At 33.7% G+C, this 17,848-nt stretch overlaps 1 long non-coding RNA gene across 1 annotated transcript in view; it reads right to left on the reverse strand.

Annotated features, from left to right (window-relative positions):
• Window positions 1–3,272: 3,272 nt before the first annotated feature.
• The window catches only part of LOC129035200 (uncharacterized), a 93,754-nt gene continuing 79,178 nt past the window's right edge, over window positions 3,273–17,848 (reverse strand). Inside the window, exons 5-6 of the long non-coding RNA XR_010126030.1 lie at window positions 8,106–8,277; window positions 3,273–4,607 (exon numbers count right to left, since the gene is read on the reverse strand). This is a non-coding gene — a long non-coding RNA (uncharacterized LOC129035200). The remainder of the gene's footprint in view (window positions 4,608–8,105; window positions 8,278–17,848) is intronic.

Here is a 17,848-nt window from a genome sequence, read left to right on the forward strand (position 1 = left end):
AGCAAAGAATAATTGAAATCCCAAACTTACAAGGTTTTCAACAAAAGTAAAGTTTGCTAAAAGTTAACAGTTTAACATGTATTATCCTACTACCACTCACTCTCAAAGGATTTCTCAGACAGTTTGCAAGAAATAACAAAATCTATCCTTACTCTACAGTCCAAAATAGACTCTTTGGCAGCAGTGACTCTCCAAAACCGCTGAGGCCTGGACCTCCTCACTGCTTAGAAAGGAGGACTCTGCACCTTCTTGGGGGAAGAGTGTTGCTTTTACACTAATCAGTCAGGGATAGTACAAGATGCCACCTTTTCCTTTACAGGAAAAGTGTTCTAAAATCAGACAATGCCTTTCAAACTCTTATACCAACCTCTGGAGTTGGGCGACATGGCTTCTCCCCTTTCTAGGTCCCGTGACAGACATCTTGCTATTATTGGCCTTTGGGCCCTGTATTTTTAATCTCCTTGTCAAATTTATTTCCTCTAGGATGGAGGCCATCAAGCTACAGATGGTCTTACAAATGGAACCCCAAATGAGCTCAACTAACAACTTCTACCAAGGACCCCTGGACCGACCTGCTGGCCCTTTTACTGGCCTAAAGAGTTCCCCTCTGGAGGACACTACAACTGCAGGGCCCCTTCTTTGCCCCTATCTAGCAGGAAGTAGCTACAGTGGTCATTGCTCAATTCCCAATAGCATTTGGGGCATCCTGTTTAGAGGGGGGATTGAGAGGTGAAGCCAGATGGACTTCCTGGGCCAAGTGGGGACTAGGAGAACTTTTCTGTTTAGCTAAAGGATTGTAAATGCACCAATCAGCACTCTGTAAAAACACACCAATCAGCACTCTGTGTCTAACTAGAAGATTGTAAATTCACCAATCAGCACTCTGTGAAAACGCACCAATCAGTACTCTGTGTCTAGCTAAAGGATTTTAAATGCACCAATCAGCATTCTGTAAACATGCACCAATCAGTGCTCTATGTCTAGCTAAAGGACTGCAAATGCACCAATCAGCACTCTGTAAAAACACACCAATCAGGGCTCTGTGTCTAGCTAAAGGATTGTAAACGCATCAATCAGCGCTCTAGAAAATGGACCAATCAGTAGGACATGGGTGGGGACAAATAAGGGAATAAAAGCTGGCCACCCCAGCCAGCAGTGGCAACCTGCTTGGGTCCCCTTCTATGCTGCCAAAGCTTTGTTCTTTTGCTCTTCACAATAAATTTTGCTGCTGCTCACTCTTTGGGTCCATGCCACCTTTAAGAGCTGTAACACTTACTGCAAAGATCTGTGGCTTCATTCTTGAAGTCAGCAAGACCAAGAACCCACCAGAAGGAACCAACTCCGGACACAACACTGTATAAGGTGGTACATATACACTATAGAATACTATGCAGCCATAAAAAAGAATGAGACTATGTGTTTTGCAGGGACATGGATGGAGCTGGAGGTCATCATCCTTAGTAAACTAATACAGGAACAGAAAATCAAATACTACATGTTCTCACTTATAAGTGGGCACTAAATGATGAGAACACATGGACACACAGAGGGGAACAACACACACTGGAGCCTTTTGGAAGGTGGAAGTTGGAAGGAGTGAGAGGATCAAGAAAACAACTAATGGGCACTAGGCTTAATACTAGGTGATGAACTAATCTGTACAACAGACTCCCATGACACAAGTTTACCTATGTAACAAACCTACACTTATACCTCTGAACTTAAAATAAGTTAAAAAAAAAAACAAAAACTTTCATGGAATCTCAAGATGAGTCATGAAAGATAGCTTGATGTTACAAATAAACTAAGATTGCCTAATCCCAACTTCCTCTGTTTTTAGGCTAACTTAACAATTTATATAGTAATCGATTTTCTTTTTTATTCTCTACTAAAATATATACTGCAATTTTAATGATGTTTTAATTCATCTTTTCATTCTCTACTATCATAATGCCTAGTACTGAAGACATATTCAGCAATTGTGTAATGGTTGAGGGAATTCTCATCTCTCAGGTGATCCATGTGCATTTCAACTAAATATGGACTTTGTTGATGACTCAGCACTGACTGTTTTAAATGTTCTCATCAATAATCTGACTTAGAGATTTACATGTGAGAAAAACTCCTGTGACTTATTATTTCATTTTAAAATTTATTTAAAAGGAACAAAATAAAATTAGCTAGCTTATATAAAACATTCTTAAATTCTTCAAAATGACTCACCAAAACTCATAATTAATAAGATCATAACATTGGATATTATGCTGTTTATAAACGAATAATAAATCTATAGATTTTCCATCAAACTTGATAAATATTTTTTCCTGAATCTTCTTTAAAAATGTTTCTTTTTCCCTGTCTCCTAGCAATAATTCTGTTAGTTACAGATCATCTCACTGGTTAAGAGACCCCAGTTGTCACAGATTATAATTAGCTATTGAATTTTCTTTGATTCATCTTTTAATTCCATGTTTCATTAGTAGGAAATTATCTTTCCATAAATGGGTAAAATTCTCAAGGTTCTTCAGAAAATGTCAGGCATCTAATCAAAGAAAGCTACATTTTTTCATGGAGTCAGTTGTACATATGTCTTTATTGATAGGAGGCTTTATGCTTTCAAATTTATCCTAAGGTGGACCTGAAAAATAGATAAGATATATTCAGTAATAGAAAGCACAGTCATAACTCAATTATACTTACAGGCAAGAAAGTACATACAGCCAATAATAGAAATTCACAATGTAAAACAAACTAGTCTTTTAAGTTATATATTCGTTTCCCTAAAACTAGGAAATAAGGGAGAAAATTTAAAAATGTTGTTGAAAAGTCATACCTTTTAAAATGTTGTGTAATCTCATATTTTAGATACATTTTTGTTGACATGAAGGTGATTTATAGTGGATTGTTACATCACAAAAACAGGTTACAGATCAAAATGCAAGTCCTGATCTTATTCTTTGAAACATGGTATATATATATGAATAGAAGAAAGGGAAAATGAGAGAGAGAGAATCTAAAAAAATGATAGTTTCATCTGACTGGTGATTTTTTTCCTAAGTATTGTATAAGTGTAGAGTACTTATGTCATAATTGCAAAATTATAATTTTAAAAGAATATTAGTTTTTCAGTAATTTTAGTTAATATTTGTAATAATACTTTTAAAATATATTTAAATGTTTTACTATCATCTAGAAGCTCCACAAGTAAGGAAACCAGAAGGGTCTCATAAATATCAGAGGAGTAACTACAGACAGAAATAATATTTTCCCCAGTATATCTGAATTGTTTTTATATTAACATGTGAAATCACACACTGTGGTTAGCAGAAAAAAACCCTATGATGAGGAAGGGAATCTGAATCTGAGCAGGGAGAGGCTGCACGTTCATCTAAAAGCAATAGCTGAGGCTGAGGATCTCTAACAGGAGAAAGAAACCCCTAACGCAATCCAACTAAATATTCCTGATGTTTTTCTGCTGCGTGTGTGTGCTCGTATGTGTGTGTGCACCTGCACATGTGTATGTGTATATGTATATTATGGGCATCACAATGTGCAGTCTCTACAAGATGCAGAAGTTATCTGAAATTAACTAGACTGATCTCTAAATAGCTTTCTGGTGCTCTAGCAATGTTTTGCAAATTGCAGGCCCCTTTGTAGCAGCTACATCACATGTGAATGCTAGACATCCAAATTCTTGGGCCTCAACCTAGGCTATTTATGAAATCAGCAACTCACCAAGCCTTCCAGGTGATTATGATACATAGTTAAGTTTGATTATCCCTGGTCTATAGGCCAAATTTTGATGCTAAATTTCCTATATGTGATTTTCCCTGTTTGTTATCATTTTACTCACAATTCTACTTACTATAAACTTCCAATATTTTCCATTGTTCCATTCCTGGTTCCCTTATTGATGCAAGGATACAACATTTCCTTTGAGGGTTGGAACATGTATAACTTTTGTATCCCTTCATAGCCTAGGACAGTGTTGCTAAAAAATGTTTAATAAATCTTTAGTTAGTGGAAAGTAAATTACTTGACACATCCACTAGCTAAAGCTGGTTTTGCAGACAGCTCTTGTGCAGACAGCTTGAAATGGGTAGAGCCCTGCTTTCTAGATGATGCTGAATGTCAATATGAAAAAGTCTAATTTCCATGAAGCAAAGATGGCTCTTATTTACCCAGCAACATAGTGTTCCATTTGAGATTACCTATGCCAGGAACTCTTGTTCTTTGTTTTTCTGTTATATATCAAATATACAAAAGAGAGAACAGAAAATAAATTTGTTATATAGGAATGCTGCTATTAATTGTCAGCTTCAATACATGGTTTGATAGAGGATTCGCGATGGGTGATCGATGAAATCTAAGGACCTAAGTGTCCTAACTAAGCAATTGGTACATTTTACTCATCATAGTTATTTCAGCAGCCTATTGGAGCTGAAAAGGGAAAGTTGACTGAATATAACTCAAGGAATCTTAGACAAAAAATAAAAAAGAGTTCAGGTCAATCTTACCTTTATTCTGAAGTACTCCAATGAAGTATGTACTTGAATCTTACCCAGAACTTGTTCATTTATGTAATTCATTTTTTGGCTGTGGAGAGCCTGAGGTGTATAAGAACCAAAGAAAGCTGCTTTTTTATGAGAATGAGTCATTTACAATTTTGCACACCTTCTAAATAACAATCGAGAACTATGTTCAGATTATACTTTTTTTTCAGTTTTATTGACCATGAAAACAGTCTCTTAATTTAGTAATCCAGTCTCTTAGGAAGCAAACTACAATTTGGTAAGGTTTTATTTTGTGTTATACTGTTCTCAGCAATTTTCATGTTTTTAATCTGTGTGATGACCTGACATGTGTTGTTCAGTTATTGATTGATAGGTAACTGAGGCTCAGAGGGTTGAATACATTTTAACAGGTCACACAGCTAGGAAAGAGCAAACAAAAGAAATTACACTCTCATCTCTTTTCTGTTAGATAATTTAGTTTTTCAACAATATCTCAGACCTCATGAGAATATTTATGTCTTCAGAAATTTTTGTGGATCTAGCCTCAGGTGACTTCATGTGATTTTTAAACTTAAAACTCTTGTTTAGTGCAAATCTTGTCTCTTTGGCATCCAAGTAGCAATTTTATTTACTGTTCCTTTACTGTTCAAGTCTCCTGTGAATTTTCTATTTATTTCTCTGGCCAGAGGAGAGAGGAATGTTTGCTGACCTGGCTGTATGCTTCAGGCGCTGACCTTTTAGAACCATTTCTGGTTCTGGATGCTGGAGATTGTCCTCTTTCCATCTGCTTTTGTTTGTACTCTCTGAGCCACTGTTTGCATTTAATTTTAAAATGTCTCCTATTATCTTCCTTAGCTTTGGAGTTTTTATGCCACTTTTGTTTATATCTCTCATACTTTTCATTTCATCTAAAACTTAAAAAAAAAAATCCTAGCATAGAAGAGAAGATGCCAACTGGGGACAAACTCATGAAAGAGAAAAAAGAAAAATAAATAAAGTGGACAGAAATGTGAAAGAGATTGATATACAAAAAAAAAAAAATACTGAGTTTAAACAGGATGTTTAGACCTGAAAATTTTCTTAAACAGAAGTAAGGGAAGTAAAGTGAAAGTGAAGAAAATGACCTATTAAAGGGTTTGGTGAAGCAATTACATAGATAAACTTCCTATAGATTGGCCATTAAATCCTAGAAACCTAAACTGTGGCTCAAACTGTCTCTATGTGCATGGGAAAAAAAAGTGTCTGAATTGACTTTCTGTTTAAATAGAGATTGAACAAATATGCACAGACATAGGCATCATCTGTAATTTTTTATAGTTCTGCAAAAAAAGAATTTGACCTAAATAGTTCTACATAATATTGGATACATTGGGTGAACTTTCTCAGTTATTCTCATCTTCTGAGGTTGGTGGAGATGATAGGTAATTTCTGTTCCCACTGGGCTAACCCAGAACAAAATTATATAGTCAGTTTCTATACTTTTCACTCTTCAGTTTTGTACCTTCCTTTTCCTTGTGCCTTTCCATTAGGATTCCAGCGACTTCATATTTTCCCTTTTAATAAGATTCCCCTGGGCATTAGTTTATTCCTGGTATTATAACAAAATAAATACCACAGACTGGATAATTCATAAAGACTAGAACTCTATTTCTCACAGGTCTGAAGGCTGGAAAGTTCAAGATCAAGGGGCCAGCAGATTCGGTGTCTGGCAAAGGGTTGCTCTCTGCTTCCGAGATGGTGCCGTATTGCTGCATCCTCTGAGTGGGACAAATTCTGTGTCCTCACTGGAGGAAGTCAGAAGGGAAAAAGGGCAAGAAAGGGTCTAGCTATTTCCCTCAAGTCTTTCTACAAGGGCTCTAATTCCATTATGAGTGTGGAGCACCCATGAGCTAAACACCTTCTAAGGGCCCCACTACTTCTTACCATTATTTCGAAGTTTAAATTCCAACATATAAATTTGGGGAAAAATGTACGTTAAAACCATAGCAGCCTAACTTTATTAGGAACATCAAAAGGTCATTAAAATATGTCAATAAGTGTTTATTGTTCATTTCTTTTATAATGTATTATTTACATAAATGTATATATAGTCACTCACTGCATAATGACATTTTGATTAATAGCAGATTGCATATATAATAGTGGTCCCATAAGATTATAATGTAGCTGCCCTATTAAATTTGATATTCAATTTTTCTTTATAGGACTCAAGGGGTTCAGAAATATGTATCATTTTAAATTTTAATTTAAAAAAAAATTTCCCAAGACCATGTCCCAATCTGTCACCCAAGCTGGAGTGCAATGGCACGATCATGGCTTACTGCAGCTTCAGACTCCTGGACTTAAGTGATCCTCCCATCTCAGCCCCTCCAGTAGCTGGAACCACAGTTGCATGCCACCATACCTGGCTAATTTTTGTTTGCTTTATTAGAGACGGTGTCTCACTATATTCCTAAGCCTGGTCTTAAACTCCTGTGCTCAGGTGATCCTCCTACCTTGTCTATCCAAAGTGTTGGGATGATAGGTGCGACCCACTGCACCTGGCCATTTTTTATCTTTTATACTGCTTTTAATGTACCTTTTAAAAATATTTAGCTATGTTTAGATACATAAATACCAATGTGTAATAATTGGTGACAATATTCATTACTGTCATATACTCTACAGGTTTGTAGCCTAGGAGCAATAGGCCTTACCATATAGCCCAGATGTGTAGTAAGTTCAACCATCTAGGTTTGTATAAGTACAATCTGTGATGTTCACATAATGACAAAATTACCTAACAACACATTCCTCAGAATGTATCCCATTAAGTGACACAAGACCTTAAACAAAATATTGTACCCCCCAAAAAGTGTAACAATACACTTTTGTTGTCATGTGCCACTTTTGTTGGGGTACAATATTTTGAAGCCCACCAAAGAAGTATAAGAAGAGAACTCTGCTAGTCATTTTATAAGCGGCTATGCCATTTAATTAACACAACACTCTCATGCAGTAGGTATTGTTATAGAAGACCTAAGTCCTTTGAAATATTTCCCAAGTCACAGACAGTGATAATACTGAAGTTGTGTGCAGATTCAGGTCACTCTGGTTTTAAAGCCAGAACTTTTAACCAGGGATAGATTCAGATTATGTAAAACCTGAGGTTTACTCAATTTGAGGAGCCTACTTTAAGAAATTAATTCAAAATTACAAATGCATACTCAAATATGAGAGTGAACATTTAGAATAAGGACAAAAAGCAAAAATTGCACATTTTAAAAATCTGTGCAAAAATAACAAGGATTGCAAACTCTAGAAAAATAACATTTTTAATCAGCTACCTAATACATCTCTATAATACTTTTTTCTTAGCATTTTTTGACTTCATATTCATATTACAAATATTTTGTATTATCATTTTCTATAAAGATAGTAGAAAGAAAATTCAGTCTTTTTACAATCAAGGTTAATAATATTTGATGTTTTATAAAGATTTTTCAAAAGTTTTCACTTTCACAACTAGTTATTTGTATATTAGTCATCTAGGGCTGCCATAACACGATATCACAGAGTGGGTGGCTAAAACAACATAAATGTATTTCTCACATTTCTGGAGGTTGGAAGTCTAAAATCAAGGTGTTGATAGCTGTGGTTTCTCCTGAGGCTTCTCTCCTTGGCTTGCTGACAGATGCACTCTCATTGTATCCCAGCGTGGCTTTTCCTCCGTGCAGATCTGCTTGTGATGTCTCTTCCTCTTCTGATGAGGACGCCAGCCCTACTGGATTATGGGACCAGCTTTATTATTCCCTTTATCTAAATTACCTCCTTAAAGCTCTTATCTCCAAATACAGTTACACTGACTGTTAAGGATTCAACTTATAAATTTGGGGGACACAAGTCAATGACAATTGATATTTTCATGCAAATATGTAAAATTGTCAAATTTTGAGAAATTATCTATTAAGGTTTTTACACACATGAGAAGTATTTCAAGAAACTTCTTTCACAATATTGCTAGAAATTTGTGCTCTGTGACAATAAGAATTCTGATAAATTGTATTTCTATAATTTCCACCAGAAAGAAAAATAATTTATGGTACACTTATAGTTACAGATGAAACATTATACAAGCAGACTACAGATAGAAGATAAATACAGCATATTCTTGAAAGTAACAAACCAGAAAATTCATAAAATAGTAATCCAATCTCTCTGAAATAGTTAAATAAATGGTGCAATTTACATATACGAAAGCTACAACCTACTTTTACTTGTACCCTGGCCCACATTCCACAGCATATTCTTGGCACATTGTCTGTCTCATTTCATCTCATTCTCTTCTCACCCATTGCCTGACAGTCTTACTCACACCTCTTTTTTTCTTCCTCAAACATGAAAACCCCATATCCACCTGCAAACTTCTTACTAATTGGTTTTTCCATCTGGATGTTCTTCCCACGAATCTTCATCTGCAACTGCAATATGACTTTTTCAACTGATCTCTACTTCCAGAGAAAATTGTTGTAATGGGTACCCAAATTACTTCCTGCCTGAAACTATTAATACTTAAGATAAAATATACAAATGGTTTTAAGACATTGGATCACGTAGAAGAGTGATCACTTAGGCAAGAAGGTGAAATTAAATAATCCCTAAAATTGCCTCAATTTACCAATTAAAGAGAAGTTCCTGACAGTCTCTTTGATCTAAGGATTTGGAGATAGATATTTAGGGAAGGCAAAGTAGCTAGAATTTATAGGGAATAGTGTCAGATCAGAACAGATCGGCTACTCTGGTCATATCTAACAAAGTTTAAAAGCAAGTCTCAAACGATCAAACATTTTTAAGTAAATTAACTGCACTGCAGAGCAAAGGCCAAGAAATTTATAATACTACAAAAATATCTTTCTTCCAACAGAGTAAAATTCAGAGAGTCCATAATCCAACAATAATTACCAAGCATACAAATCCAGAAAAATTTTTACCATAATTAGGAGAAGTTAGAGTGTATACATATACACCCAGAAATTAGACATATGATAGGCTTTGCTAAAAGGTATATAACTATAATCTCTGCATTTAAGGAAAAAGAAGATTAAATATATTAATTGGAGATTTGGAAGATATTACAAAACAAATTGAACTTCTAGAGAAGGAAATCGTGGTGGAGATTTACAAAATGACAACACTTGGATGGGATAAACAGGAGATCACACACTGTAAAAGTAAAGATTATTGAACTGAAAAATATAATGGACAGTATCCAAAAACACACAGAGAGAAAAAAGACTGAAAAAAAAATTCACCAAGGTGAAAAATAATGTAATGTATTTTCATATATGTTTAATTGAAGTTTCTAAATGGGAAATGGGAACAAAAAAAGTAGACAAATTATAACATATATGATTCAACATAGAAAAGATAGTAATTCTTCCCAAATTGATCTATAGTTTGAATGCAATTCCAACAAAATATCAGTCCAGTTTTGTGAAGACACAGATAAGCCTATTCTAAAATGTATATGGAACAGTACAGGTATAGAATAAATACAAAAACTGGCTCAGGAAGAAAAATAAATATGAACAGACCCATGAAAAAAGAAAAGATACTGAATACAGATTTAAAAACCACCCAAGAAAGAAAGGTGCAGGACCACATGGGTTCATTGGTAAATTCTTCCAAACATGTAAAAATAAATCAACATCAATCTTTCTTAAGCTCTTTCAACAATTAGAAGAGAGAGAACATTTCCAAACTTGTTCTATGAGGCCAGCATTACCCTGATACTAAGCCAAACAAACCCACTACGAGAAGAGCAAACTAAAGACCAATATCCCTCAGAATTATAGATTCAAAAATTCTCTACAGAATACTAACAGCCATATCCAGTAGGATAGCAAATGCACTATACATTATAACCAAGTGGAGTTTATTTCAAGAAAGTGAGGGTGGTTCGACATTAGAATCAATCAATGTGATACACCAAGACAATTACATTAAAAATGAGAATCTCAATTGATCTAGAAAAATAATTTGGCAAAATTCAATACTCTCTTATGAACTCGGTGAACTAGAAATAAAAGCGAACTTCTCCAACATAATAAAGATCATTGATATGAAACCCATAGCTATCATGATACACAATAGTGAAGAATTGAAATATTTCCCCATAAAAAGACAAAAAGACAAGAGTACCTGTTTTTGCAACTTCTATTCAACATTGTATTGGAAGTTCTGGCCAGAACAATTAGGCAAGAAAAGGAAATAAAAGGCATCCAAATTGAAGGGAAATGATACAATTATTTTTATTCCCAGATGACATGACTTTATATCCTAAAAAATAATTTAAAACATCTTAAAGCTAACAAACGAATTCAGAAAAGTTTCAGGGTACCAGTTCTACATAAAAAATCAGGGTTTTTTTCTATATACTAGCAAAGAAAAACCTGAAAAGGAAATTTTAAAAATTTAGAATGGCAATCATTAAAAAGTCAGGAAACAACAGGTGCTGGAGAGGATGTGGAGAAATAGGAACACTTTTACACTGTTGGTGGGACTGTAAACTAGTTCAACCCTTGTGGAAGTCAGTGTGGCGATTCCTCAGGGATCTAGAACTAGAAATTCCATTCGACCCAGCCATCCCATTACTGGGTATATACCCAAAGGACTATAAATCATGCTGCTATAAAGACACATGCACACGTATGTTTATTGCGGCATTATTCACAATAGCAAAGACTTGGAACCAACCCAAATGCCCAACAATGATAGACTGGATTAAGAAAATGTGGCACATATACACCATGGAATACTATGCAGCCATAAAAAATGATGAGTTCACGTCCTTTGTAGGGACATGGATGAAATTGGAAATCATCATTCTCAGTAAACTATCGCAAGAACAAAAAACCAAACACCGCATATTCTCACTCATAGGCGGGAATTGAACAATGAGAACACATGGACACAGGAAGGGGAACATCACACTTCGGGGACTGTTGTGGGGTGGGGGGACGGGGGAGGGATAGCATTGGGAGATATACCTAATGCTAGATGACGAGTTGGTGGGTGCAGCGCACCAGCATGGCACATGTATACATATGTAACTTACCTGCACATTGCGCACATGTACCATAAAACCTAAAGTATAATAATAATAATAATAATAATAATAAAAGAAAAAAAATAATAAAATAAAAATAAAATACAACCTAAAAAAAAAAAATTTATTTAATTTTCAACAACATCAAAAAAAAAAGGAATAAATTTAACCAAGGAGTTGCAAGACTTTTGCACTGAAAGTTTAAAACATTACTGCAAAAGTAAATAAACAATATGAATCATTTGTCAGCTTGTTTAAAAACAGAAACAACAACAAACACAAGAAAATTGATAAAATAATAAGGAAACAATACAGAATATCACGTTATATATATAATATTAAGACAATTAATATAAAATTTTAGAGAAACCCAAGAAGAGGTAGAAAACCTCAGAAGATCAATAATACAAAAAATTTATAAAAATACACGTTTTAAAATGTCCTATTTAGCATCCTAAGTGGTCCTATTTACCACTGAATGTTCAGTGAAATAATTTCTCTGCCATTTCTATTGTAAAGACCACAGAAAATTATAGAAAGCTACTAAACTGAAGTAAAAACCAGTATAACCTTAATAAAATACCATAAAACAAAAGCCTAATAATTTGATTTATAATTATAGCTGAAAAAATCTAAATATAATATTAGTACAAAAAAATAAAATCAGTATATTCAATAATAATAATACCCAAACACGAAGTATTTCATTCAAGAAACAAAATAATGCTTTATCATTAGGAAATAAATCAAATACGTTATTATATTTATAAGGTAGAAAAAAATCAATGTAATTATAACAACGTAGTGTAGAGATAAATTTTACACATTTTAGTAAATCAATAATACAAAGTTTAGTGAAATGGGAATAGAGGTATCAATTGAATGTGTGCAGTTAACATAAGAATGAAAGTCACGTATATTAAATATTGAAACTGTTGCAGTTTTTAGAGAAAGAATCTAAATATTCTCTTACTACTATTACTTAAAGACAGGAAAATAGAGTTCTAAAATAAATTAAAGGTTTGTATAGAATAAATTGTAATTGCATAATAAGAAAACCCAAGATATTTACACAAATCTTAATAAAAGGTAATTTGTTAATTTTATAGTAGACAAACAAAAATGAAGTTTTCTGTTATTATATTTTACCTGTTTATAAATAGAAATGAGGAAGATAGTCCTTTTGCTATATCCAAACAACTGTGGGGGGCCCTTTGAAGGTTTGTTTAAAAATCAGCTAACAAAAGGCAGATTAATTGGAGAAAAGGCAAACAAATGTTTTTAACATGTATATGTGGGAGCCTTCAAAGTGAAGACCCAAAGAAAAAGAGGAAATAGTCCATTTTTATCCTTAAGTTCCACAAAGTGTGGACAGCCTTGTAGAAACATGATTGAACAAAAAGTTTATAATCTAATACTAATAAACTAAGAGGCAAAACTCAGCAAGGCTGTGGTCTAGATTCTTCTTGTCCTTTTTGAGCATGCATTTCTTTCTTCTGGAGGTGAGGCAGGCACTCTCTGAAAAAGGAGTCGTATGACTTAGAGTCAAACGAGGTAGTCAGATAATTTATTTACAGTCAGTTTTTACACAGAAAGATGGAGGGAAAGTTAGAATAATCATTTTAGGTTTTATGGTTACCATTGGGGAAAAATGGTTCTGGTTTCTATGACCTGCCTTGGGGAAGAGGGATCTATAACTAGTCTTGGGGGAGAATGGGCTAAGAGATAGGAAGGCAGGAGCAGATCGGAGAAAACTGCTTCTGAGACTGCTTCTGAGGCCTTCATTCTGGGGTACTATTTTCTAAGCCCCAATACCAATAAGCATGTAAAGGTAAATTCAAAGTAGGTTACTTGCATAAATTATAGTGAATAACTGAAGGACATAAAACATTCTGGAAGAGATGTACATTCCTTTAGAGTATAAAACATCAGAAAACTTCAGCTTTCACAAATATATTTATGCATGACATTTATTTCCAATAGGAATTACTTTTTAAAACTGGATAAGCTAATTTAATAATTCATGTGGCAAAAATAGTTCATATTAATTTTCAAGTAAGTTGGGAAAAAAGAAGGTGATGGAAGAGGGACTTGAGTAGCACATATTAAAATAGGTAATAATCCCTTTAACGATTGGCAGAGCTTGCCATTAGACTGGTGTGAAGAGATACAATATAGAAACAGATGGATATTGGCAACCAGCAATATATCTCGATATAGATATACATGATATTGATATAGATATATAAACACAGTTACTTCCTGTAACATAAAGTATCCACATAAAGTGGACTATCTCTAACATTATCCAAACAAGTAAACAAACAAATAAATGAACAAAACCAGAAAATGCAGATTGACAAGAAGGTAAGGCAAAATCACCCATAATCCATAACTACACATAATTTGGTGAAAGTGATTTCTAAACAAGTGCTTTTATGTGTAAGTGGGCCTTCTGAGACCATGTTAACTCTGGTGGCTACACAAACAACGGGTCAGGCTCCTGCTCCTGAAGATTGGAAATAACAGGGCTTGAAAAGTACATGGGCTAGAGGCAGTCGTGTTGCAAAAGCTCCACTTCTGGAATAAAGAGAAACACTTGGAAATAGGAGATTTCCCTTAGGTAAGCAGTAAGTAGTAAGGAGGTGAGGGGGAAGAAAAGCGGCCACAAAAATAAGATAGTGACAGTGAATCAGAAGGAAGAATATATTAACTGCTAAGAATCACTGGAACCAGGCTCTTTGGAAAAATGGCCACTTCCTGGACCAGAAAAAGAAAGCATTAAGTAATGTTGGGACATCTTATAACAGAAAGCAAAGTAAGTAGTCAAAATATCATGAGAACATGCTAAAGAACAAAGAAGTCAAGCGTAAAGGGGCTCCCATAGGCTAAGTCTGACACACTTGAATTAGTATTTTGTTATTATTAATATCATTTCTGTAATTGGAGAAGATTAAAAATTCATGATTCCTTAATATGTGGGTGTTTGTATGCATCTGTGTGTATGTGTGTGTATGTGTGAGTCAGATAGAAATGAATGCTAAAACCAATGACTGAAGGGCTGCAGAACAGATATTTGTAAAGTTCCAAAGAACTACTGCATAGATTACCTGAGAATTGTAAAGGGGAAAAAATGTGGGAAAAGTAAGTGAGTCTTTTTCTTAAAAAGATCTGGTGGTCATTTTCTTTAAAAAGTGAGCAAGTTTAGCATTACTGACAGTTGGATTCTGGTTTAGAAAAAAAAATTATAACTTTTAAGAATAAAAGTATAATTGAATATGGATTGATAGTAGATGGTATTGGGGAATTATAGCTAATTTTCTGTGTCAGATGGAGCAACTAATTGAATGAACTACTGAAAAATGTCCTTATTTGTTGGAGGTGCATGTAAAGTATTTTGGGGTAAAATGTTAAGATTTCTATAACTTTCAAATGGTTCCACAAATAAAATCTTAGATAGGTAAACAAAGAAAATGTATGAAAATGTTAACAGTTATTGAATCTAGATATTCTCCATAAGAATAATCATTGTATTTTTTTTAAACTTCAAGGTACTAAATTTTTCATAATAAGTGCTGGAATAATTAACAAACAAGAAAAATATTGACATGTTCTCTAGTTGTCAAACTTAATCTTAGGAAACCTTAAGATAAAATAGTCATGTATAATTGCATAAAATGAAAATATTTGTGTGCTACATAAAGTAGAAAATATACATAATAAGCCAAGGGTTAAACTTACAAACACGAAGAAAGTTTGAAAACTTATGAAAAATATAAAAATCCCAATAAAAATGAAAACAGTTTATAAATTGATACTTTACAAAAAAGAAAAAGAAGATGGCCAAAAAATTATATTGACAACTCTTCAGCATTACTGGTGGTGAGGGAAATTAAAATAAAAACAGTAAAAAAGACACCTTATTTAATGTATTATATCAGCAAGTATTTTAAAGATTGACATAGTTGTTGCTTTTAAATGTATGAGGTAAAGGTTCACTTATACATTGCTGATGGAAGTGTATATTAGAACAACTTTCCAGAAAAACAAGATGCTATTATCTATTAAAAGTAAACTTTGCTAAAACACACACACACACACACAAATCAACAACAAATCCCAAGAAACTGCCAGATTTGTACACAGGTATGTATTTGCACAAGGATATTTATTGAAGCAAGTTATATAACTGAAAACAATTTAAATGCCAAATAATATGGAATTATTAAATAAATGAAGCTACATCTGTAGTAAAAAAATGCAGTACCTAAATAAATTAGTTTGTTATTTATTTACTGACCTCAACACATGTCTATAACATGTTCTGCCACAGTGGATGATTTTGTTTTGTAAAATATAAAAATGAGAGAAAAGAAAATAAAACATTGGATGTATATTTGCACAAGGTTTTTTAAAAAAGTAAAGTTTGAAAGCAGAAATACCAAATTGCAAACACTGCTTAGCGCATCTCAAGGTTGAGAGAGGAAAAGAGAGGGAAAGGTAAGACTATCCACCCTTCCTTTGTAAATGTCTGTGTTCCTTGGCTTCTAAGAAATATGTATTCATTTTCTAATTAAAAATAACAATAAAGTAAGAAAAAACACATAAAACAATAGCACCAAAAGAAATTGCTACTGAATGAATTATATCCAGTCAAGCACAAATTACCATTTTCTAATGTGCAGAAGTTTGAATGCAGGCAGAGAGCAAAGAGAAAGAATTTATGAATCTTTTCATGTAAAATTAATGATGCAGTATAATGTGTGGTGTTTTTACTTTAAAAGAAGGTATCACAATGTGATATTTTATTGCTATGCCATTTTAATTGCTGCATCTCTGTGTGCTTTATTGTGAATATTTTGGTTTTGAATTTTTGACCCCAGGCAATTTCATTATGAAGTAGGGTTCCTTTTCATCGATTAGAAAATGTTACAAATCAAAGGGATAAACTATAAATAAAATGAATTAAAACTGGCCTCTTAAATTTTCTTATATTTTTCTCTTTATCCTGGTGGAACAAAGTGAACATTCAGTAAGTTAGTTGGAAATGAGTACATGAAAGAAAGAGCTGCAATTTTTTTCTTGGAAAGAAGTTTAGGAGAACTTTGGCTTCAATAAGTACATTAGAGAAATCAAGAAGCAAATTATCTCTCTAAGGCCTGGAAAAACACTATATTATAACATTTTGTAATAACTAAATAATAAGTACAACTTATAGGATTGATAGTTCTTACATCCCATCATATAAACATTAAAACAGCATTTAAAAAATGACATTTACATAGAAACTTCTTATCCTAGGCCTTCTTATCCTCCTGTTATCCTTGTCCTTCAAGCCCCAAATGACACGTTAATCTCTTCTGGAAAACTGTAGTTGTCCTGTAGTTTAGCAAACTATGGTTGGGTTCTTTCTCCTCTTGAATGTTAGCAAGACACAAGATTCATATATTCTATTTGAAGTTACCTTTGGATTTGACATCTTGAACTTGACATCTTGACCAACAACAATGAAACTCTGCAAGCAGTGATTATGGGATTAATCTTGAAGATTTACCATAGTACCCAGCTTATATTATATGTTAAACAATTGTTTGTTGAATTCAATAAACTGACATAGATTATATTGGAAACTGCAGATTTATTGATACCTTAATGCTATACTAAATGTGACTAGTCTTTAGTCTTTTCTCCTTGGGAAAGAGAAATCTACTACTTCCTCCTAGTACGCTACCTTTCCTATGAAAAAGGATTAGCTTATATGTATTCTTTTCTCTTCAATTATCTTTTCATCCCCTTTACCCCTCATTCTCAGTACATGAGTTTGTGTATATGTCTTGAGAAAAATAAATGCATTTTAACTGAGACTTTCAAATAATAATAAAATAAGTCAAATCAAATCAAATAATATCCAAATAAAACCTGGAGGCTTTAGGGAAGAATCTGCTTCCCTACTTTTTCCTGCTCATAGGGGCTGCCCACAACTCTTGGTTAATGGCCATATCTCTCCAGTCTGTCTGCATCAGCACATTTTCTTCTTTGACTCTGATTCACCTGCTTTCCTCTGATAATTCCAAGGATCCTTGGAATTATACTGGACTCACAGGTATAATCCAAGATAAACTCCCCATCCAAAGATCCTTAACTAATTACATCTGCAAAGTTCCTTTTGCCATCTAAGTAATATATTCACAGGGAATTAGGCCATGGGCACATTTAAGGGACCATTATTTAGCTTACCACAATTCCT

This window comes from Pongo pygmaeus, chromosome 3 (genome assembly GCF_028885625.2).
Source record: "Pongo pygmaeus isolate AG05252 chromosome 3, NHGRI_mPonPyg2-v2.0_pri, whole genome shotgun sequence".
Classification (NCBI taxonomy): domain Eukaryota; kingdom Metazoa; phylum Chordata; class Mammalia; order Primates; family Hominidae; genus Pongo; species Pongo pygmaeus.